This window comes from Leuciscus leuciscus, assembly GCF_965113295.1.
Source record: "Leuciscus leuciscus genome assembly, chromosome: 16".
Taxonomy (NCBI): domain Eukaryota; kingdom Metazoa; phylum Chordata; class Actinopteri; order Cypriniformes; family Leuciscidae; genus Leuciscus; species Leuciscus leuciscus.
In genome coordinates, this window is record NC_138740.1 from 2368311 (window position 1) to 2393394 (window position 25084).

Consider the following 25084-nt stretch of genomic DNA (forward strand, 5'->3'; position numbering starts at 1 on the left):
TTAGCACTCACAAAAAAACAATGAAAAGAAAATGAATATTAGCCTAAATAGCAAGCAGTAGAAAATGAATAGTATATAGCAAGCAGTTCAAAACAATATCAAAGTTATGACTTTACAAAAACATATTATTAAAATAAAACAACATAAATATGATAAATAAAACTATTTAACAAATATTTTAGAGTTTTAGTTTAATATTTTCATTAAATTTTTCTGAATACAGAAATTCAAACTTTTTGAATGTTTTGTTACGTTTGTGCTTTAAGGACTCTTACTATCCTTATTTGGGCTTATTTTAAAGGGATAGTTCACTTTGAAATAAAATTTTGGTATGTTTTAGCTTTGTTATCTCAGAATAAACCCTGACGGGGTGATCAGGATCAGGTCTTCATCAGCCTGAAGGGGTTTATTCTGAGATAACAACCGGCTGGATCTACATTATCACACTTATTACACGGATATTTGCCACATAAGTAAATAATAAGACACAAAATATTGATCTGAGTCTAAATATTTGATCAGGTTTTTAAACATAAAGCTTCCACGGAGAGAACAGTTTCAGCGACAAGTTCAAACTAGACGGACATTTAAGAGAGACGGTATACAGTCATACACTTATTACACAGCATTTCAACACATAAATGATTATGGGGATTAGAGATATTGATTTCAGATTAAACTGTTTTAAAACCGTACCTGTGTGTATCTTATAATCCAAAAGTGTACAAAACAATAGTCCCAAAATGGCCGCCACTGCGTTTGTATGAAACGAGAGAGAGCGAGTCCACGATACTGGATGACATAATTAAATAACTGTACACAAAATATTGATTTGACTGAGTTGTAATATGTTATCAGCTCACCAAACGCAAAACTTCCATGAAGAAACCCCGTTCCTAGAGAGGTTGTTATCTGGGAATAATACACCGCTGGATGGAGCGAGTGACCAATCAGAATCAAGTATTCCACAGAGCCGTGTAATAAATGACGATAATGGTGCTCTGCGCTCGTCCAGGTTACGTTCTTCATGAATTATCGGCGTGCGTCCAGTAGAGTCAGCGTAGCTCGCAGCGCCATCTGTTGGTGAAAATAATCACCACACGACTGCTGCTGTATGTTGGGCGGGCTTTTTAGTAATGTATTTGTGGGTTGTTTTGCTGTAAAAAGGGAACGTCTGGTCACCTTAGTTTATGAACGTGGAATGGCTTTTCTGAGGTAAATGTGACGTTACGTGACATTATTGTTCACAAGCTGTTTTATTGACTTTTTTTCGGTGGTTGAAACACTGATTGATCGATTACATGATATGTAAGTTGTTCCGAATCTTTCAACATTCCTTCTGATGTTCACTGATGTTTATTTGCTGCTGTAACTAGTGGTAAAGAGGAAGAGATGAACTGAGATCTGTCACACATTAAAGAGACACAAACACACATTTATTGAGTGAAATTAAGTATAAAATTGACAGAATTTGAAAGCTGAGACTGATTCTCAAAAGTATCAAAGCTCAAAGTGTTCATCTGTCTTGAGTGTGTATTGTTGCTGTTCTTCTCTATATCAGTGTGAGTGTTTCTGAACTCCTGAAACGCCTCCATTGTAGTCTTGAGTTTCTTCCGGGAACGAACACGTCTCAATATTCCTCATTATAATAATTAATATGCAGAATAATGGGGCAGGGCATGGTTGAGTTAGTTAGTAGTGTGTTAAACTGGCGGTTCTGGTAAGGGGCGGGGCATTCCCAAAACACATTCGACGCGCTCGACCAATCACAACACACTGCTCCAGCCAACCAATCAGAGCACAGTGTGCTTTTCAGAAGGAGGGGCTTCATAGAGACAGGAAGTAAACAGCGTTACTGACAGACTGGGAAGAGAGGAGCTGCAACAATGGAGAATATGAGGAGAATAATCAACATTCAAGCAGGAAAACCTGTTCTAGTAGAGCCTTTGTGATAATAGGGCCTCTTTAAGAATAATGTGCATTCACTTTAACTTGTAATTATAAGATTAGCATGTGTAGGATGTTGATGATGCTAAAGGAAATAAATTGAAACTTTAGCTAATTTAGTTGTTATAGCACAAAATGATCTCTTCTTACTCTACATCAAGTTTATATAGATTTATACAAGCTGTTTCACAGTAATAAACAACAGGCAAATGCCAGTGTTCAAGTTCTTCACTAACGAAACCAATTATCATTCAACTATAAAGCAGCGCTAAAGAAGACGACAGTTATTCAGCTCAAGTCAGTTCAATAATAGTGTTGATGTTGCAAAGCTAGTGTCGTTATCCAGCCGATAATATCACTGAATATTAATTCTTGTAAACATACTTTTATGTTGTAATATTCATCCAATTTTACCGCTTGCAGTGGCGAACGAACCTGGTTAATGAGGACGAGGTTTGAGTCCCGCTCTGAGTCTGTTGATGTGTCCTAGAGGAGTTTGATCCATCCAGTCATTTGTGAATTGCTCAGTTTTCAATAATGTTAAATCATTGATTCCCACTGATCTGTGGGACGGCAGTGTGTGAGTGTGCATGTTTTTCTATCCCAGTGGGGACTTCAACCTGAATGCACACACACACTCATGGAGACTCGTGTCACTGTGGACCTAAATTAAGGAAACAAGCTTATATATCACACAGAATGAGTTTTTTTTTTTTTTGAAAATGTAAAAATGCAGAAAGTGTGATGGGTAGGTTTAGGGGTCGGGTTAGTGTGTGTGTGTGTGTGTGTGTGTGTGTGTGTGTGTGTGTGTGTGTGTGTGTGTGTGTGTGTGTGTGTGTGTGTGTGTGTGTGTGTGTGTGAGTGATGGGTAGGTTTAGGGGTCGGGTTAGTGTGTGTGTGTGTGTGATGGGTAGGTTTGGGGGTCGGGTTAGTGTGTGTGTGTGTGATGGGTAGGTTTGGGGGTCGGGTTAGTGTGTGTGTGTGTGAGTGATGGGTAGGTTTAGGGGTCAGGTTAGTGTGTGTGTGTGTGTGTGTGTGTGTGTGTGTGTGATGGGTAGGTTTAGGGGTTGGGTTTGTGAGAGTGAGTGTGTGTGTGTGTGTGTGTGTGTGTGTGTGTGTGTGTGTGTGTGTGTGTGTGTGCTGTACCCAGCTGTGGCAGTGCTGCTGGTAGATGTGTATCAGATGCGAGTGTGATCACACACACATGTGTGCCGCCCCTGTGGCTGCTGAGGCTCCAGTAGGTCTGGCCCGGCACTAATTCGGGTGCTGGGGGCGTTGGCTGACCCCGGTGGAAGAGCACACACTCCTGTGGGACAAACTCAGCGTGTCCCGCAACTCCCAGATCCCGCTCTTCTGCTCCGGCTGTGCGTTTACGAGGGGAAACGACCGAGATCAACAGCTCTGTGATGTCATGAACGACTCTGTTACATCACAGATGTGAAACGTGACGTCTCATGTTTGTTGATCGTGAGCGTGCGAGATTAAAGACTCGAGTAAACGAACGTGTGTGTGTGGATGTAGAAGTGTAAATATTGCAGTTTTGGTAATGATGAACACATGGTTATTCACTCCCCGTTCCAAAACTTTGTTTTTTTTTATTTGTTTTTTTTGGACCTTTAAAATATGTTTGGTAACACTTTCAATAAAGACCATGCTTATAATGAATTATAGCTCCATTTATACTTAGTGTATGATGGATTATGAACATGCACATTGAAAAAGCAAATGCATGATGTTCTGAGTCATTATGAATATATTTATAAAATAGTAATACTTACTTATAATGAATTATAGCCCCATTTATACTTATTTATAAGCATGGACTTCATTGAAAGTGTTACCATATGTTCTTTTATATTCAGCTGAAGAAAGTGAGTCACATTCTGGGTGAACTGTCGCTTTATCTCAAACTGATCATGTAATCTGTAGTGTTAAGTCTGTTCGTAGATCTGCAGTTTGTAAATATTGTGTGGTTCATTTGATTTCACACTGACAAAAAGTTGCCCGAACTTAAAAACAAAACAAGGAAACCGAATGCAATCAATTTAAGTTAACTCAACTAACAACTGACAATACTTTTGTTCATCTAATGAGTAACATGTAAAAATTATTCCATGGCAAATAAAGAGTGTTTAGCATTTCAAAACGATTTCTTTTACCTGTCTGTTTGATTTTCAAAGCCAACTACATGATTTTCTGAGGCAAACATGGACAAATATATTAAATCCAACAGTTGAACGATGAGACACACATATTTCTAAACACACGCTGATGATCAACAGATGTTAATTCAGTGAAGATATGATCTCTGAACCCTTAATCAGCCAACTAACAGTGACAGCAGCATAAATGAAGCCATATTTAATAAGAGTTACCACATCATTTCAAGCTGCAGTGCATGCTGGGAACTTGCATAACATTTTGCAACATAAATGTGTTTGTTTTGAACAAATACTGTCAGTATCAGGTCAACAAAACAACACAATAATAAACAGACTACTTTTTTTACAGTTGTAGTTTTTTTTTTATCGCATGTCTCTTTGTTGCATCATTTGTATATTGGCATCATATTGACCAGGAGCCACTAATGTTACGTTTATCATGAAAGGCTGTTCGTGTGGTTTCTTGGTACTCAAATCACTTGCTTTTGTCATCATCACCTGTTGTTTACTGTGTGTGTTTTGGGACAGAGGTTAAAGAGAAGGGTAAAGCTGACTAACCTACTTCCTTCACGATGACTATCTCTATCACACCAGCTCTCTCAAGTGTGTCCTGATCTGTGAAATACTGAGAAACACATGGCCACATCGTCCCAATCTCAGTTTGATGTTTAAGGTAATCATCGTATTTAAAGCTCGTATTTGAAGTTCATAATGTGCACTAACTTCAGCTGAAATACCTGTTGTCCTCAATCAATCTGTCGTCTGATTGATCGTTTAGACTCTTTTTAGGGATGCACGATATATCGGCCACCAAATCGGTATCGGCCGATATATGATCATTTTTAATGTTATCGTTATCGGCCCGATAAGAAAATTTGGCCGATATATTAAAGCTGATAATGAATTCTTCCTTCAGCTGAGACTATTCAGATGCGCACTGTTCAGCATGATTGTTTTGAATTGCTTGAAATATGATTGGAATCACTTCAAAAAAGGAAAATACAGTAAAGTAGTGCAACATGTGCAGCGCAAGTCTAACATATCGGCTACATGAGATTATAATGAGAACATAATTATAATTTTCTGCATGGGACAAAGTGAGACTTGTGTTTTTGTAACCAGGCTCTCAAAAATTATATAAATATCTGGATTTAGATTTATCGGCCAATATATCGGTTATCGGCTTTCAAATATAAAGAATTATCGGTTATCGTTATCGGCCAAACTTTTCATATCGTTGCATCCTTAACTCTTTTCTAGAGGTGGGCATAGATTAATTTTTTTAATCTAGATTAATCTAGATTAATTTTGAAATTAATCTAGATTAATCTAGATTAAAATGGCTCATTTGAATTCTGCCGAAGGCATTCAGAATATGTGTGCTACCCAAATAATGACTATAAAAGTAACGGTACGTTCACACGGGGCGTCAGCGTCAACGCTTCCCATTGACTTTGAATGGGTGACGTCAAGCGTTGCCGAAAAGAATTGTGGATCCGTCGGCGGCGCTTCACTGGCGTTGCTCGCGGCAGAAGTTGAGAATTTTTCAACTTCTGCCGCGAGCAACGCCAGTGAAGCGCCGCAGACGGAAGCGTCAGCCAATCAGGATCGCTCTATGCAAATACAGTAGCCAGGCGGTAGCCAATCACGTTCATCACGTTCATCCTGTTCAAGAGCAGCAAACTGAGGATAAATTTTAAAATGGAGGAGAAACTAATTATTGCGGTGGGCAATCACCCGGTCCTTTATGACCAATCACTTTTTATGTACCACTTTTTATATACTTTTTATGTCCATGTTGAATGACAATGAAGCTTGTTGTTGAGTTCCTGTCTAATTTCATTGGCTGACGCTGCTATGACCATGGCGTCAGTGCCAAACTTCAGCCACGCCTTCCGTCAAGCGTTGACGCTGACGCCCCGTGTGAACGTACCGTAAGTCTTTGAGAACGGGTTTCTCAAGCCAGGTGGCGCATTAGACCAGGGGCTCATCTCCTGTTTCCAAAATGCATCACAAACTGCTTGACTGTAAAAGGTTACTACTGTACTGTTACCGTCCATAGGCAACATTAGGTAGGCCTATGTTATTATCAACTACTATAGGCTAATCAATTAGGGATGGGCGATATGGCCTAAAATCTATATTGTGATATACATTGCAGCCTCTTGCGATAACGATATACAGTATATTATAATAAAACCATTTCAGAACAGATTACACAGACCCATGCTAAACAACTGCTAAATGTATTTTTTTTTAAAGGGTGTATGTAGTTTTGAGAACATATATTGTGCAAAACTGTAAGTATACAACATAATTTTGCAGATAAATAAAATGTAAGTAAACTAGCTGCAGAGACTTAAGTAGGTATAATGTTTATTATGGCTTGGAGCTTATGAAACCCCAAAGTTAAAATTAGAATATTGTCTAACTGATGTCTTTTCAGTTAAAAAGAAACACAACAACGATTCTTAAAATCGAGATTATGTGCTACACCACTAAGATATATTGGAATGGGAATAATACGCGCGCGCTGGTATTCAGTGATATCATGTTTCGTTTTGAATTTGAGGTGGTCGAACGGATTAGTCGTGTGTTAACTTACCGAACTGTTACCCCACACACTCTGTATATAGTTTGCTGCTGCTCGTCTGACGGCTTAAACCCGAACCAAGTCCAAATAATGGATGTTGCACCGATCTTTTTCACCAGCTTTCACTTTCAGCCGTGTTTACTTAAGATGACGACGAATATGCGTTGCAGCCGGGTTTACCTCGCGGCCGCGGGTAGATTGCGTCATCATAGCTTGTGTAGTATAGAGCCATCTCCCAACCCAACTTGGAGAATAGATTAACGGCGATATTTTTTTTATCGCGCGATAAGAGTCTCGCGTTAACGCAGCACGTTAACGCCGATAACGGCCCACCACTACTCTTTTCTCAAGTAAAAGTCTTTTAGTGTAATTGTATAATCGTCCTCCTTCAGCTCATGTGTTTCTGCTGTCCAATCTGCACTGATTTATATCTAGTAAACAAGAATAACTTTGATATTGTTAGTAATATTTTAGACTGACGCAGCTTCGGTTTGCCTGATTATCCAGACATCATTTTTTTTTTTAAATCATGAGTATCAAATATGATCATCAGGCTTTTGAGGAACTGAATCTCATGATTGTATTGCATTGCATTATTTTTGATAGTAAAACTAGTGATGCACGATATATCGGCCACCATATCGGTATCGGCCGATATATGTTAATTTAAAATTTTATCGTTATCGGGCCCGGTAAGAAAATGTGGTCGATATATTAAAGCTGATAAATAATGTATTATCTCCTTCAGCTGAGACACTTCAGATACACACTGTTCAACATGACGTTAATGAAATGCTTGAAATATGATACGGTTAAATGAAACATGTGCAGCACAAGTCTAACATATCGGCTACATAACATTATAATGAGAACATTATAATTGTGTGTTCAGGGCATGGATTTTAATGGTCAGACTTTGTTTTTGTAATCAGGCTCTCACTAATTATATAAAAACTTGGATTTAGATTTATCGGCCAATATATCGGTTATCGGTTTTTAAAATATAAAGAATTATCGGTTATCGTTATCGGCCAAACTTTTCATATCGGTGCATCCCTAACTCTTTTATCAAGTTAGTACAAGTGTACAAACGTCCTCCTTCAGCTCGTGTGTTTCTGCTGTCAAATCTGCACTGATTTATATCTAGTAAACATAAGAATAACTTTGATATTGTTAGTAATATTTTAGACTGACGCAGCTTTGGTTTACCTGATTATCCAGACATAATTTTTTTGAGAAAAATCATGAGTATCAAATATGATCATCTTGCTTTTCAGGAACTGAATCTCACAAATGTATTGCATTGCATTATCTTTGATAATAAAACTAAGCATTTATGGTGATGGCGTGTTTAAGGAAGGCGTCTGTCCCCCCCGTCAGAAAACCTTCACGTCTGGAGCGTCACTCAGAAGCTGTCGGACACGTGTTGCTCACAGGATTGAGGAATATTGAGTGTAACGAGCGGGGATGTTGGCGACTGCTGCAGTTATGGAAATATAGATGTTCATTTCAGCCGGGCCGTCGCCACAAACTGATCACTGTGAGAGTAGGGAGATCCCAGATCTGCTGCCCGCTCCCTTATGGAACGTGGTTTTCTGTGCGGTTTTTCCCCCTCTTATGATCGTCTGAAGCCAACTGGAAAGCATTTCGCCGCTAAAAATAGCTCTCCGCTTGTGGGACCCAGAACAAGGTCTTCTTGGATCTCGAGGAAAAAAGAAAAAAGGAACATAATGACAATCTTAAAAGTAGCTCTCTTGTAAGATGTGAACGATTTTCAGGGAAACCCCCGCTTCTACAACAATCATGTTGCTACATGACGCCGGCAATGGTGAATTTAGCACTTCTTTTAAACTGTTTGTTTTCATCAGCGCACACGCACACGCGTGTGTATGTGTGTGTGTGTGTGTGTGTGTGTGATGCCGCTGACATACATCCTACATCCTGTGCTGGGTGATCTCAGCGAGGTTTCTCTGTCTAAGTGAGAGTGGAGTGAAGGTGAGGTGTGCTGTGGTTATGCCTGTGAGTATTTGTGCAACTGCACTTTTACTACCATGCAAACGCTGCAGGAGCTGCTGGAGGAGGAGAACGCGAGTGTTTCCCTCCGTCTGCGTCTTATCTGATGGCTCGGAGGAGGTGTGGGCGTAGGGCTGTGGAGTAACTAAGGTGTGAAGCTGCTCTCCTGCGGAAGGGAGTCAGCAGTAAACACTGAGGCTGTAACCACGCGGCGCACCTGGTGCACCTCGTCGAGAACGACTTTAAACAGTCGAAGGTTTTTCTTCCTTAACCGTTTCACTGCCAGAGAGCTCTGAGGCGCGTAGACGGTGGCCGATGTTTCCAGGGTCCGAAAACCAACGCGATTCACGCCTAGGAATCAAGCTTTAAAACCAGGGACTGTTGGAAAAGCTCGTAATGTTGTGGTGTGGGGGGAGGACTTTTAACCAAAGTCCTTTAAAATATCCTTTTTTCCTGAAGAATATTTGAAAAATCGGTATTCGGTGACACTTTCATTAGTTAACTTTAGCTATGTATTAACTAACATGAACTAACCATGAGGAATATATGTGTTACTGTAGTTATTCATCTTTGTTAATGTTAGTTAATAAAAATACAGCTGTTAATTTGTTTGTTAATGTTCACAGTGCATTAACAAACGTATTAGTAAATGTTGAAATTAATATTAACTAAGATTAATAAATGCGGAAGATTCTTAGTTCATGTTAACTAATGAACATTGTAAAGTGTTTCCGAAAATCCCCCTTTTTCCACTATAAAAAACTTTCTGTGCAATGGAAATGTTAACCCTATAAAGCCTGCAAATTTCTAATGCCTCTAATATGATCAAAACGTTGCTGGAAAAACCTGTCGCACACAATCTACTACATGCCTTTAGATTGTTTTATCAAGTAAAAGTCTTTTAGTGTAATTGTACAGTCGTCGTCCTTCAGCTCGTGTGTTTCTGCTGTCAAATCTGCTCTGATTTACATCAAGGAATATTGTTTAATATTGTAAGTAATATTTCAGACTGACGCTTTTGGTTTACTTGATTATCCATTTTTTAGAGAAATCATGAGTATCAAATATGATCATAATGCGTTTGAGGAAGGTTTATTTGTTCATCCCTCAATCATCATTGTATTGCATCACATAATGTTTTAAAACTACAGAGCTTTGATCATAAAAAATATCATCTTACTAAGACATTATTAGCAGATATTGATATTTCAATGCATTTAATGTGAGTATCTGCTACACTATTATAAATATCTCATTGATTTACATGCAAGCATCAGAAATCTCATCTTTCCTTTTGCACATATTTCTGCACCCAATTGCATATTTTTGCTCAATTTGAGCTGTTTTTCCCTCCATATTCTCACTTTATCAGACTATATGAGCCGCAAACGCCCGAGACTCCTCACGGATCAGCTGATGCCTGTGAAAAAGCTTTATTTTCAGGAGTGTGTGTGTGATTCACGAGTGGAAGTGAAGCTTCAGAAAGATCCGAGTGTGTTTGAAGAGGCGCTGCGGAGACTCCCTGTTGTTTAATGGCAGATGAAGTTCATCTCCGGTGTGATTTACAGCGGGATGAGATCATCCCAGACTGTGTCGTCCCGGCTCGTTCTGAGGGTTAAAGATCCAAAATATGACCGTATTTGGTTTTGATTCAGACCCTCGCACTCTTGTGTTAATTTATGCCGACTTCTGCTTTTAATTATATCCTTTCCAGCCAAACGTTCTGATGAAAGGATCAGGAAAAAGCCCTCGCTGCGAGTGTCCGTCGCGTCGAGTCTGGGGATGTGGAGGGTGGGTGGGCGTGTTTTTGACAGATCTTCTTCGCTTGCTCAAGGCTTTGTGTATGTTTGGTTGTTTGAGTACAGTTGTGTGCGGTAAGATCTTGTGGTTTACCATGGAAAATGAGACCAGACCGAGCCTTCTCTCCTCACCTGAAAAACAAAGCAACCCTGCAAACACAGAAGACACGATGGAAACTTTCTCTCTGACTTACTATTATTTTGCATTACTAGATCAAATGCAGCATTAGTGGATGTTAATAAATCCAGGTTAATGTTTACCACACAGAAGTGCTATCTCAATAGAGTTTATGCTAGAAATCAAAATAAATCTAAACTAAGATTTTTTTCAAAGTTGTAAATAAAACCAAGATTATTGGAGAGCATTTTACAAGAATATACCATTTCAGTCTTTCTACTTAAATAATTCTATAAAGTAACACATTTAATAAAACATGACATTTTTGGCCGATTCTTAAATATTACAAATGTTTATTATTGTACCAAAGCTTTGATGTTTTGTCAACCCTGTTACATTCAGAGTGACCTTCAACCCCATAACATTAGACCTATGAAACATTTCTTTTTTACTTTTACTTTACTTAAATCCCTTACATTATGAAAACCTTATAATGCATTATAGTATGTGTTAATGCACTACATCTTTTCATTAATAATTGCAACCAAAGTTAAAATGTATTATACAGTCAAACCAAAATGTATTCAGACACCATCAACATTTCTCACATTATCACAGTTTATTCGCTATAGTTTAGAAAATGGTAATAAAATATGACCAAAATATTGATATTTGACTGGTTTTGTCCGTCCTTCTGTTAGACTGTCTCACACATGAATTATGTTGAATATCTGTCAGCTGTTAAATTTAACTACACAATTAGATAATACCAGTTCAGCTCAACCAATCACCAAGCAATGCTTCATTTTGTTCAGTCTGTGTGTAAAAAGAGCATTAGCAATTAAAGACAAAACACTTCAGTAAAACATGATCAGATCAAAGTAATTTTTGTCCCAATTTTTTATACATTTTATTGCTAGTCACTGTATGAAGAATATTTGGGTATAGTATATCACAGTTTACTTTATTTTTCTCTCCTCACTTACATAAATTAACTATAGTGTCCTGCACACTAGTAAAAAATATCAAAAATGATATCTGGTGTCTGAATAATGTTTGGTTTTGCCTGTATTTGCAGAATCCATGTTACATATGAAATTATGTTAATGTGTTTTAATGCATTATACTTTCTAAAGGTGTGTTTAATTATTAGATAACTATTTTAATGTATTATAACTGTGGTTGCAATTATTCATGAGATCATACAGTGCATTACAAGGCATAATTAATGCATTAAAATATGTTTATAAGGCCTAACCTCTGTTTGAATCATGTGGTTTGATTATTTAACTATGATGTCAGAAAGATCAAACCTTAATTTTTTATTAGGGAAATATCGCCGCATAACAGGGTTGAACACACAGTTAAACAGGCGTATTTCTTTATTAGTGAAAGCATGAGAAAATAATATAATAAAATCAGTATTGGGCACGTAATTTTTTTTTTAATTATAAATAATGTGTTTAAAATTCAATTAGCTTTTAATTATATCCGTGTGCATGTGTAAATACACTTGAATTAGATTAATTACTGAATGTTCTTGTGTAATGATGTGTTGCCGCACCAATATGCTTGTATGAAGTAATATTAAAGAAAGCTTATCTATGAACAAAAATAATGTCACACACTGCAAAAAAATATTTTCTTACTTAGTATTTTTAATCTTGTTTCCAGTCCAAATGTCAAAAAATTCTTAAATCAAGATGCATTTTCTAGATTAATAAAATGCCATAAGATATTATGTCTTGTTTTCTGGGGGGGAAATATAAATGAAGTGAGTTTTTGCTGAAAACAAGCAAAATGATCTGCCAATGGGGTATGAAAAATGATCTTTTCCGTTTGAATTAAGATAATTTTTCTGACCCTTCAAGATCTTATTTTTCAAAAAAAGATAATTTTGCTTCTTTCTTTTTTTAAGCAACAACTCAATTTTGATTTATTTCCCCAGAAAACGAAACATAATATCTTATGGCATTTTATTACTTTATCAAATGCATCTTGCTTAAGAACTTTTAGTTATTGGAAACAAGACAAGAATACTGAGTAAGAAAAGCATTTTTTGCAGTGTAGAGACCAGTCTGGATATGATGAGGAAGAGGATGTGAGTTTGATGATGAGGAAGAGGATGATGAGGGTGAAGATAAGGAAGATAATTATTAGGATGAAGATGATGATGAGGAGGAAGATGATTACGAGAATGAAGATAAGGAAGATGATTGAGGATGAAGATGATTGAGGATGATAAAGATGATGAGGATGAGGATGAAGAGGTGCGCAGTGGATCATGTCGCCCCACAGCGAGTCCCAGCAGGAAAAGTCCTATCCGCAGTTCTTTATGCGACTCTTTCCCATGTTTCTGCTGTAATGGAGCGCTGGTCTTCTTCACCGCACTCGTGTGTCACAGCTTTCCCAGCAGGAGCTGCTCTCCATTAGTGTCCTGGCTCGGGAAGTCAGCGGGAATTATGGGACGCAGGGGGAAGGAATATCCAGAGCCGGTCCGGTTTCTTGCACAGAAAACCACATATTTACAGTACAAATCCTCATCAGACAATGCTCCGACCACAGGACAAATGGGATGCAGTGTTTGTAGCGGGAGGAATGACAGCAGAGGCTCGGATCCACGCTTTCATCTGATCTGATTCCTCTGATCTGATTCCTCTGAACTGATTCATTTGATCTGATTCATCTTCATCTGATCTGATTCATCTTCATCTGATCTGATTCATCTTCATCTGATCTGATTCTTCTGATTCCTCTGATCTGATTCCTCGGCTATAGGCCGAATCCCTGGAGAGATCCGATCCACACGCAGGTCCTTATGTGACACAAGACTTCAGATAAATGCTGTGTAAATCATGTTTTAGGCTGTGTTCATACTTTTAAACCGATTAAACCGATCTCTGAGTTCATTTTAGGAGCGTTTATCCCATTGTTTTGGTCATAAAAGCTGTCCAATCAGGGTGTGACCTTGTCCTTATCCATTTTTGTTTTTGTATCTTTAGGTTCAGTGTTAAAGTCCCCCTGTATTCAATAATTTTATTCCTTAAAACTCTTCTTTGATCACCAAAATTACGTTTAAACTAGGGCTGTCAATCGATAAAAAAATTTAATCGCGATTAATCACATGATTGTCATGAGTTAACTCGCGATTAATCGCATTTAATCGCAAATTTTTTTTATTTGTTCTAAATGTACCTTAAATTAATACTTTTCAAGTTTGTAATACTCTAATCAACGTGGGCATGGATAAATATAGATGCTTTATGCAAATGTATGTTTAATATTGAAACCATAGTCAGTATAGAGCATAAGGACGAGACATGTTTCAAAGGTCATAGATGTTTTTCAAAGAACTTGTTCATGTCTATTAGACACATGTAGAAAGAACAAAAAAAAATGCCACGTTACCATTACTTCTCTTTCTTTGCACTGAGCAATTTACTAACACAAACATGTTTAGATTTTGCATGACAGGGCAGCTCTTCTGAAAATGCTAAATGTACATTTATTATTTATTATTACATTGTAGTTTGTCTCTCTCTGTGCCCCTTTTGATGAAGATAAATTCTCAATAAAACTGTTTTCATTGGTATATTTTACTGTTTCTGTTGTCAAACAACGGAATGAATTTGAAATGGTGACTGAAACGCGACCCATTAAGACAACCAGCTCTCCCCTCCAAGATGTTAAGTTAATCTGCACAAAAATCCTGATAATCGAGCCGTCGTCTGGTGAAATCAAATTCACATAAGATGAAGACAATATCTGTGCTCTGATTTCGGCTATACTTGTAAAATTAGTGAAGCAACATAATATCTGTGCTTAACTGAATTAAAGCGCTGCTCCTCCGCGCGAGACGCAGAGAGAAAGAGAGAGAGAGCGAGAGGTGCGCGCGCTCGTGCTGAGAGAGCAGTACCGGCAGAACCGGTAGATTCTCAGAAACTAAATAAGGTTTGGGCGCTTTGTTGAAGGGAAAAAATCGCTAAAGGGTTCTGCAATGTCACTAAGTTGGCAACACTGTGTATCTCCATTTCTCCAACTAGAGGTTGGGCCACGGGTCAAACAGAAAATATGCGCTGCGCTAATCGCGCGTTAAAAAAATTTGTGCCGTTAATATGATTTTGCGTTAACGCGTTATTAACTTATCTTGTTATTAAAATATCTTGAATGTAACTCGACACCCTTGCCTCATTTAGTATACGCGGTTCTATGAATATGCAAATGAGCCCCGCCTCCACTCACTCACTCAGCTCAGAGATCCACTGGTTGACGATCACACGTTGATCTGATTGGTTACAAGGTAGTTTGTGACGTCAGAAACACCAGCGATTTCAAAGCGTGTGTTTGAGACTGTCTTTGGTTCACTGCAGTTTTAAGGAGGAAATACTCAGCAATGCTGTCGACTTATGAATTTACACATGGTTTGTCTTAAAGCAGATTAAAAACACCACATAGACACATAAACAACATTAAAAGCTGGATTTACACCACAGAGGGACATTAATGTTTCTGTTCTTCATTTTATTACTTTTATTACTCTTTTTAAAGCGTTATTTACTTAATTCAAAAATCTTTGAAAGCTATATGCTGATGTTTAAAAATATGTTATAAAATATATTGCTTTCTAAACGAATTATGTATGCTAATAATAATTATATTTTGTTTATGAAATAGTTTTTGCTATTAAAAGTGGTATTGAGATCTGTGTAATTTCACAGATATTAGTACAGACTACTGAAATATTTTGACATCAGTTGTGTGAGTGTTGTGATGCTTTAGTTGAACCCTTCAGAACATTTGGCCAGTTGAATCACACAAGCACTCCTGAAAATAAAGCTTCTTCACAGGCATCAACTGATCCATGAGGATTATCGGGCTTTTACGGCTCATATAGTCTGATATAGTGAGAATATGGATGGAAAAACAGCTCAAACGGAGCAAAAATATGCAATTTGCTGCAGAAATATTTGCGCTTTGAGGAGCAGAACTGGCTGTTAAAGGTGCATCGTGTAATATTTAGGAGGATCTGTTGACAGAAATGCAATATCATATACATAACTATGTTTTCAGTGGTGTATAAAGACCTTACATAACCAACCGTTATGTGTTTATTAGCTTAGAATGAGCTTTCTCTCTACACACACCACGGGTCTCCTTACATCGACATGTTTCTACAGTGGCCCTGAGCAGACAAACACGTTTCGTCACTGTGTTGTTCTTCGTGCAAAGAAGCTTCAGCTAACGTCAGCGAATAAAACACTGACACAATGATGAACAGGTGACAATAATATTCGCAATAACACATCGTTTTACTGAATAATTAAGTAAAAAAAAAAATCTTATTTTATCTTTGTAAAGAAACCTCAGTGTTTAACTGTTGTCTCAGACGACGACATCACTTCCTGTCAGCCACCGTAACTTCTGTTGGGTGCAATTCACAACCTCACCACTAGATGCCGCTAAAAATCACACACTGCACCTTAAGTAAGGGATAATGTACATCCAGCCGGTTGTTATCTCAGAATAAACCCTGACGGGGTGATCAGGATCAGGTCTTCATCAGCCTGAAGGGGTTTATTCTGAGATAACAACCGGCTGGATCTACATTATCACACTTATTACACGGATACTTGCCACATAAGTAAATTATAAGACACAAAAAAGTTTAAATATTTTATTAGGTCTTCCACGGAGAGAGCCATTGCTAGCAAGCAGCAAGTTCAAACTAGACGGACATTTAAGAGATACAGTATACAGTCATACCACTTATTAAACTTATAATTATGGAGATTAGAGATATTGATTTCAGATTAAACTGTTTTAAAACTGTACCTGTTTGTATTTTATAATCCAACAGTGTACAAAACAATAGTCACAAAATGGCCGCCACTGCGTTTGTATGAAACGAGAGAGAGCGAGTCCACGATACTGGATGACATAATTAAATAACTGTACACAAAATATTGAGTTGACTGAGTTTTAATAATTTATTAACTCACCAAACGCAAAAAACAGTCATAGCAAGCGTATAGCGCTGCTGATTTCAGTGACCCGGATGAGCCTGTGTTTCTGTTCTCAGAGGCTGTTATCTGGGAATAATATACCACTGGATGGAGCGAGTGACCAATCAGAATCAAGTATTCCACAGAGCCGTGTAATAATGAGGAATAAGTGACAGATCTACTTGAGTTGAACTCGTACGATCTGAGCGACGGCTGAAACCTCTCCTGTCCGCCAGTGGATAAAAGCGTCTGCTTTATGAATAAATGTGAATGTATAGTTAGTTCAGAAGTCTGTTATAGCCATATATACCATAGATGAAGGCTTGAATCATGAGTCTTCCTCAACATGAAAGGGTTAAAGAAACAGCGTATCACAAGCCCTCTGTTGCATTCTGGGCTGTGGGAGATGAAAGCCTGAACATCAAATCAATACTCCAGTCGATAAAACATGAAGAGAGATTAAAGCGCGGAGGATCAGGCTAATAGACGCACGAGGCTTTAATTGAGGCGCGCTGAAGAGAGGAATAATGTGTGAAGGTGTTGTAGTGGATCTTCAGAGAGATCCTTTAATCAAACACACGTCACATCGGCTGCTTCAGGATAAAGATATCTCATATTACTCAGACCCTCCTGGAGTTTACGATATTTTTGTGATTTTTCGCGATCAAAATGACTGATTTTGTGGTGGTAATTTCCAGATTTTTTTTTTTATATACTTAGGATCCCACATTTACCATATTATTTTTTATGTTAGATGCACAATAGTCATACATGACAATAGAACAAACAAAATGCACAAATCTTGTTTGTTTTGGTATCTTACTAAAAAAGGTAAGCTTTAATAACATGATCTCTTAGGGTGGGAAATATTACCAAAATCTTACAAGTCAACCACAGCAATAAGAAATTGCCTAATAAAAGTCAAAAGTTCTCAAATTGAGACATTATGATGATTTTGATTGAGGGACTGATTAGTTTACATGAACAGAAATCAGCCTGTTGAATTAATCCGCTTATTGCTTTACATGTGTGTAGTGAAAATCCAGCTTTTAATGTTATTTATGTGTCTATGTGGTGTTTTTAATATGCTTTAAGACAAACCATGTGTAAATTCATAAGTCGACAGCATTGCTGAGTATTTCCTCCTTAAAACTGCAGTGAACCAAAGACAGTCTCAAACACACGCTTTGAAATCGCTGGTGTTTCTGACGTCACAAACTACCTTGTAACCAATCAGATCAACGTGTGATCGTCAACCAGTGGATCTCTGAGCTGAGTGAGTGAGTGGAGGCGGGGCTCATTTGCATATTCATAGAGCCGCGCATACTAAATGAGGCGAGGGTGTCTGGTTATATTCAAGATATTTTATTTTTATTAAAGGAAAAAACATTTAAATATGTAATTTTGGTTTTAAGGGATAACATTATTGACTACAGGGGCACTTTAAGTTTTTATCAATAAATCGAGTTGTTTCCCGTAATGACGTCAACCTAATTGTTTGTGTATCTTATTCTTAAAGGGATGTTTCGGAGTAACATCAACCTAGGGTCCTTTGCACCGTGACCTTGAGCCAAACACAAGTTGAATTTGAATTTTTTCCGAAGTGTTAACAACTTAGTGTAAACTAATAATTGTTGCAAACTGGTACTACCAACAAAATATGAGTGCATTCCTGGAACTGGGCATCGTTACACTGCAATAGTTAATTTAAATAGTTAAATTAAATTTTAGTAATCAAAAAGCACGTCTAAATAATTGAAACCATGAAACTTATACAATTTAACAACAATTTGTTAAAAGTTTATGAAATAAAATAAAATAAAAATCTCAGATTCTGTGTTTTATGTTTTAAGTTTCCTGGATTCAATTTTAATGGTTTACAACATTTTAATAATCAAAAAGGATGTTTAATTTTTGAATTCACACTTTGTGTGTTTAAAATTTTACTGGCAATCAAATGAAGGCATAAAACATTCATTTAATTCATAAGAAATTGAAGAATCTCTTTTTTGTCAAGCAAAGTGCCACTCGACAGATCTTCACTGTTACAATTAAAACATGGAAGAAAAATCGTGGTAAAAAGTTTTAATAATAATTAAGTTATTATGATCCGCCACCGTGGAAACCATAGGGCCCTACATATCCCCAAAAGTAGGATTTATTGTATTATATGTATTTGTTATAGCACCCTAGCAACACCCTAGCAACGCTCCGACCACCTCATGAGTTCAGATGAGGTCAGGTTTGCTCCTGTTCTCACTCTGACCTGTTTTCTCTGCATCTTTGTGTGTGTGTGTGTGTGTGTGTGTGTGTGTGTGTGTGTGTGTGTGTGTGTGTGTGTGTGTGTGTAGATAGATGTAAAATATTTTTTTCTAAAATAATTTATTGGGTAAAAAGTTTTAGTTTTGCCATGTTTCAGTTTTACACACTTAGTTTTAGTGTGTGTGTGTGTATATATATATATTAGTTAGTTTTGCCAAGATCTAAAATATTTTTTAATGTATACATTTTGTACAAAACTTCTTTTTTTTCTACGATCTGAAATAAGGTGCTAAGTATGTGTTTAGGCGTGTTTAGTTGAGCCAGGGCTGGTGTGTGTGTATGTGTGTGTGACTGTGGACCCCACATGGGCCCCGCGGGGGGTCGGACCCCTGAACCACTCATCCAGTGAGAATTAATCACACAGAATACATTACTACATGAAAGCGGCTCGCTCCCCGTACCTGCATATTTGCAGCAGATCTGACTGATCCACATTCCTCATGATTCAGTCCTGAACATATGATTCTGCTCCATGACAATCAGAGCCCGGCGTGACTGGAAGCCCACATCTAACGTCTTAAACAACAGCTGTTCATTCATTCAGTCACGGGCTGATTTACCATCATAGAATATAGCAAATTATTATTCCAAAGGAATCCATTTTTACTTTTCACACACCAATCATCTCTCATGGAGAGTCACTTCACTCTAAAAAAACACTGGGTTAAAAACAACTCAATTTGGGTTGTTTTCAACCCAAGGGCTGGGTAAGTATAGGACAGAACACATGTTGGGTTAATTTTACCCAGCATAGTTGATCCATTTGTACTATAATACTAGCTTTTATTTTATTTTTTTATTTCATGCATGAATTAATGTCTACGTGTTAAATGAAATCCTCTAAACTTTAAAAAAAATACTCTATACAACCACTGGCTTGCATGATAATTCCTTTATTTTCAATCATATTTGACAGTATAGTATATTTTAAATAATTTTAATACATGTAACATTTTAAGCTAGTTTAACAAATAATTAGAAGAAAAAGTAATTCAAATGTAATTCAAGTGTTCAGGATCTGGGTAACACAAAAACTACCCAAATACTGAAAAAATTACCGAAAAACATGTTCAACCCAGGATTTGGGTAGAAGAAATAACCCAAGATTGTTAGAGTGTTCCCTTCCTGACTGTTGGAAGGCCTGGATTATTGATTCAGATCTCCATTAGCTTTCTGAAGCACTCGTAAGATCATCGATCAGGTCCTCGTCAACAAGAACAACACTTTAGCATGCTTATATTTTAAGAAAATATATCATTCAGATTGAAGTGAAAGTAATACATTGCATGTGTATTATAGTTTATATTTGTATTAAATGCATTTAGTTGAACTTTAAGGTGCCTTTTTGCCCACTTTTAGCATTAATATAAACTAAAATGTACTTTAATGTAACTAAATTGCAACTTTATCATTACAAATATGTTTAAATGCATGACGTACATTTAAATATATAAACTTTAATGTAATCTTGAACATGTTAAAATTAAGTTCTTTACAGTGCACTAGACTCTAGTCAACACATCAAAGTAAGTGCACTTTAAAGACAAAAAGATTAGAACATTATTAGGTCATTTTTGACCGATACACGAAACTTATATTTAGATTTAAAGGACACAATTACACATTCAACATAATTAAGCACATCTTTTTCCCAAGAACTGGAATGAGGAAGGTTTTTTGTGTTTACTTTAGCAGTTATGATCCTCTGAACGTATGGATGAAGCGTATCATCTGTGCGTTTCTCCCGTGTTTCGGGGTGTTTTAGGAAGCGTCAGTCTCTCTTCCCCCGCGTCCTTGTTCTGGCTCAAGCCTTTGAAGTTGTAGCCATTAGTAAAGAGCCCTGCAATGACACTTCCTTAGCTAACACACACACACACACACACACACACTTCTCCCAGAGGCATTACCACCAACAGTTCCCGTCTGCCTTGCCTGGACTCACAGAGTCTCCCGTCTCTTTCATCTGTGTGTGTTGTGATGCTGTAATTATCATCACGGTAAAGCTGTGAAGGAAAGGTGTGTGTGTGTGTGTGTGTGAGATACGTCTCAAACAGCCACGGGTCTCAAGCTCCTCTGGGAACCATAATCATGACGTGATTCAAGCATTCTGGGCTGTGAAAACATGGACGATTTTATGATTCCCGATCGAGAGTCGGAGCCAGAGGAAGAAAACAGAGAAATCAACTCATCAAGAGTTATAATGTAGTGTTTTATCTATTTATTTTCACACAACACTGTTACATAACATTAGACAAGACAACATTAGACAAGTAACCTGATTAGAACGTCAATAACACAAATAACTAGGGAATCACCAAAACACGAGACTGATTCTGCATTCATTTAGTGTATGAAGTCACTTACATTTTAAATGAAAGATATTGACTGATTTTGTTCTGTTTCAGCTGCGAAAATGGTTCCAAACAAAGATCACAGCAGAACCATAACGCATCTCACAGCAACACTCAACCGTGTTTCATTACTGAATGATTCAACGTTTTGAACGAATCGTTTTAGTCAAAGATTCAATGACTCATTCATGAACAACTGCCTCATTCCTTAACGAAACAGCCATTTGAACGAATCGTTTGGGTCAAAGATTCAGTGACTCATTCATAAACAACTGCCCCATTCTTGAACGAATCAGCCATTTGAACGAATCGTTTGGGTCAAAGATTCAGTGACTCATTCATAAACAACTGCCCCATTCTTGAACGAATCAGCCGTTTGAACGAATCGTTTGAGTGAAAGATTCAGTGACTCATTCATAAACAACTGCCCCATTCTTGAACGAATCAGCCGTTTGAACTAATCGTTTGAGTCAAAGATTCAATGACTCATTCATAAACAACTGCCTCATTCCTAAACGAATCAGCCGTTTGATCAAATCGTTTGAGTCAAAGATTCAATGACTCATTCATAAACAACTGCCTCATTCCTGAATGAATCAGCCGTTTGATCAAATCGTTTGAGTCAAAGATTCAATGACTCATTCATAAACAACTGCCTCATTCCTAAACGAATCAGCCGTTTGATCAAATCGTTTGAGTCAAAGATTCAGTGACTCATTCATAAACAACTGCCTCATTCCTGAATGAATCATATAATCAATAAATGATTCAATGACTCTCATTAAGACGGTCACCTGCCGCCACCTACTGGTGGTTTAGTTTCATGTTTAAAAGTATCAATCTTTCCAATATTTCTTATTTGTATATTTAAAACAGTCTCATAAGTAGTTAATGCAGATGTAATTTTTCAGTGTAAATCATTGAATTTGATGTAACAGCCCTGTAGTGTCTTATTATTCTAATTTAATTGTATTGATCAAATTTAAGAATTTAAAATGAAAGATGAAGCATATATTTAAACCGATTGGGGGAAAAATACCCTTTATAAAGGTTAAAATATCATAAATATGCAGATTTCAAAATATGTAAAAGCTGACTGAACACTAATGAGAATATTGCTTCAGAATAAACACAACATATTTCTTTACTCTGACAAGTGACTGATTTACCTGCACATGACGAGGCTTAATGTCGAGCCGTGATATGATGTAGTTTTGAAGAGCTTTATTGCTGGATCTTTCAGCAGATCAACAGGTCCTGCTTTACTCTCAGCCTAATGCAAATATAAGCCCTGCTGAAAAACCAGGAGAAATACCCTGAAGACGATTTCAATCATCATTTTTCTCACACACATTTGCATGCGCAAAGTAGTCTGTGCGTAGCAAATTAATTTTTTTTCTGCATTTCCAAGTAATATTGAGTGCAGAGATGGGTTTTTTTGCACTGGCGAGGTGTTTCCCTCTGGCGCCGCTTCATGAAGTTTCATTTTGAGTGTTTTGCGTCTTGACTTCATTGAGTGCTTTTGAAATCACAGGTTTCAGGAGTTTTTCATCTTTATTTACAGCCGTTTTTTATTTGGCTTCTCTTTTAAAATGTCTGTCCCGTGTTTTAAAAGTGTTTCTGATTTATTATTGCAATAATAATGCGCCACTCAGAGTGTGTAATTCCTCCAGACCGCAGGACAAACACTCATTGTGCTGTTTCCTGTGTGTGTGTGTGTGTTTGATGGGATTGTGACACTTGCGGGTCTGTGTGAAGTTATTGCTCGTACTGTAAACAGGCCGGTTATGAGTTATGAGTTATTGCTCATGGTGATGCTGTGATGAATGAGCTCGTCTTTGTTTGCTGGCTCTTTATCAGTCATCTGGTTTTAGGAGTTAATATTTAGCTAGCCAAGATTTATTGAAGTATTTTGAAGAGCGCGTAATTGAATATCATCATTTGTATTATATGAAGATGATTTCATCACACAGACAGAATAACCAAACTGTTGTTGCCTGTAAATTATGACACAGTTGTGTTTATGTACAACTCCTAATACATTGAATTTTGGTGTGTGTGTGTGTGTGTGTGAGAGAGAGAGAGAGAGAGAGAGAGAGAGAGGGGGAGTGTGTGTGTGTTTGTGTGTGTGTGTGTGTGTGTGTGTGTGTGTGAGAGAGAGAGAGAGAATGTGTGATAGAGAATGTGTGTGTGTGTGTGTGAGAGAGAGAGTGTGTTTGTAAGAGTGAATATCCTCATTTAGATCGATAAGCAAACATGTTTGTGTTATATCTACATTGAGACCGTGAGCTGAATTGATGAATTGATTGCACTTTTTTGGGCCACTAGTGAATTCTAAGTTCTGGTGACGAGTTGAAGCTCTGAGAGCGATATGGAGGTGCACTGAACAGATGAAACAAACATGGAGATGATCGATCAACACAAGTGGGCAGCAGGCGTACATCTCTGCTTGTGTGGCTAATAATGATAATCATGAGCAGGTATGAGGAGGTCAGGAGATCTTCCTCTGTTCCACACACACACACACACGCGCGCGCACGCTTGATGGGGGTTGAGTGTGTTTAAACGTGCCTCTGTTGTTATGTCTGCGTTCCCTTTGAAGCTCCTCAAACCTCCAACTAAGTGGCACTCATTTTCCCATCTCCCAGATCTCAGATCTCAGATCATTTCCAGATTGTGGAAACTGAACCCGCCGAAGGTCTTGCAGCTCCTCCATCACGTCTCGTGCGCTTGAAGAGCCGTCGAAATCAAACTGACCTCGATTCCAATAAGCCCACGCACATTTACCCTCAAGACAACAGGAATAGACACAGCCTTTAAAGACCACTGTGGAAATTTTGCTCATCTCACTTTCACTCACTCAGGAAGTGGAGTTTGTTCTCAGTTACAGTAATCTGAAGATCAGACGACACACACACACACACCTTAGTTCAGGGATCGAAACATTCTCGAAATCTTTCATATTTATTTTGAATATTTTCCACAATCTTCAGCTCATCCACACTGGTTCATTAAGAGGTTAAAGTGATGTGTACCTGTGAAGCCTCTCGTCTTCATCATCTCTTCATGCAAAATGGTGGGAAGAACGACATCCGCTGAAATTTTGTGAACTGGAAACCTTTTTAAAGGCTTAAATCATTGAGCGTAACAGTGGCGTTTCATTAGCGCTTCTCCAACGCCCTGGTTTGACTGAGTCAGCGGATCAACAGATCAAATGTGGACGCTAGTGCTGGGCTTACTATATTGATTTGTCATAGTTTTACCATTATATCATTAAAAAGTTGTTCTAAAAACAGTCTAATGTGCCATTTTAAATGTTTGATCTCATTCTTGATTAAATTTCATCAATTATTATAGTTTATTTTCACCTTTCGATTGAGTGAAAAATCTAGGTTTCTCGGTGGCTAATCAAATGCAAGTAAACGAGTGATCATGTGACTCTCCAGGACCATCCAAAGAGTTGCTCCTTAAAAACGCTCTTTCTCTTCAAGCATTATTATCACTGAAGACCAAAGGCAATGAAATCAATCAAAAGCAATGCCAGCGTGTGTGTGTGTGTGTGTGTGTGTGTGTGTGTGAAATCATGGCACCCCATTCAGACGCGTCGTACACACACACATGCGAGATTAAAGACGTAACACTCAAAGCGCTCGCCTCCAAAAGGACGTCTAATTTCCGCTTCAAAAAAAGCACTTCGATTTTTAAAGGAAAGAATACATTAGACGCGTCAGTGTTGTGTCGTCGTGTCCCTGCGTTCCCGCTCAAACAAACGCAGGA

General features: G+C 37.8%; 1 protein-coding gene and 2 long non-coding RNA genes across 7 annotated transcripts in view; 2 read left to right on the forward strand and 1 right to left on the reverse strand.

Annotated features, from left to right (window-relative positions):
• The window catches only part of tcf7 (transcription factor 7), a 65306-nt gene that overhangs the window by 6623 nt on the left and 33599 nt on the right, over window positions 1-25084 (forward strand). The gene's annotated exons all lie outside the window — the stretch shown is intronic.
• Window positions 349-18642, forward strand: LOC309478028. The gene is made up of 2 exons (XR_014198766.1): window positions 349-904; window positions 16658-18642. It is a non-coding gene; the product is annotated as an uncharacterized lncRNA (long non-coding RNA).
• Window positions 900-13325, reverse strand: LOC309478002. Its single transcript, XR_014198740.1, has 3 exons — window positions 7036-13325; window positions 1755-5353; window positions 900-1157 (listed from the first exon to the last, which is right to left on the reverse strand). It is a non-coding gene; the product is annotated as an uncharacterized lncRNA (long non-coding RNA).